This window comes from Cystoisospora suis, assembly GCF_002600585.1.
Source record: "Cystoisospora suis strain Wien I chromosome Unknown contig_7734, whole genome shotgun sequence".
Classification (NCBI taxonomy): domain Eukaryota; phylum Apicomplexa; class Conoidasida; order Eucoccidiorida; family Sarcocystidae; genus Cystoisospora; species Cystoisospora suis.
In genome coordinates this window covers 6,049-6,373 of record NW_027160519.1, presented here as the reverse complement: position 1 = coordinate 6,373, position 325 = coordinate 6,049, and positions in this window count along the sequence as shown.

The following is a 325-nucleotide window of genomic DNA, read 5'->3' as shown; positions in this document are numbered from 1 at the left end:
TAGGTAGAGAGGGGGGTAGATGGGGGATAGGTAGGTAGAGTAGATATTCTAATAGACAGATAGATGAAGTCGAGTAAGAGAAGAAAGAAAAGGCAAGACAGGTTTGCAGTGGTCTGAAGTTTGGATGCTTTCTTTAAAGTCTGCAACCCATGGAGGGAAGAAAGGTTTATCGTGTATGGAGTTTTATCTTCATTCTTCTTCTTCTAACTGTCTGTGGAGAATCTTATCTTGTTCTTTCTCCCCTCTTTTCTTTCACATGTATACGAGTGCATACAGTGAATATAAATCTCCGCCTCTCTCTTCGTCTCTATGTATATATATATAT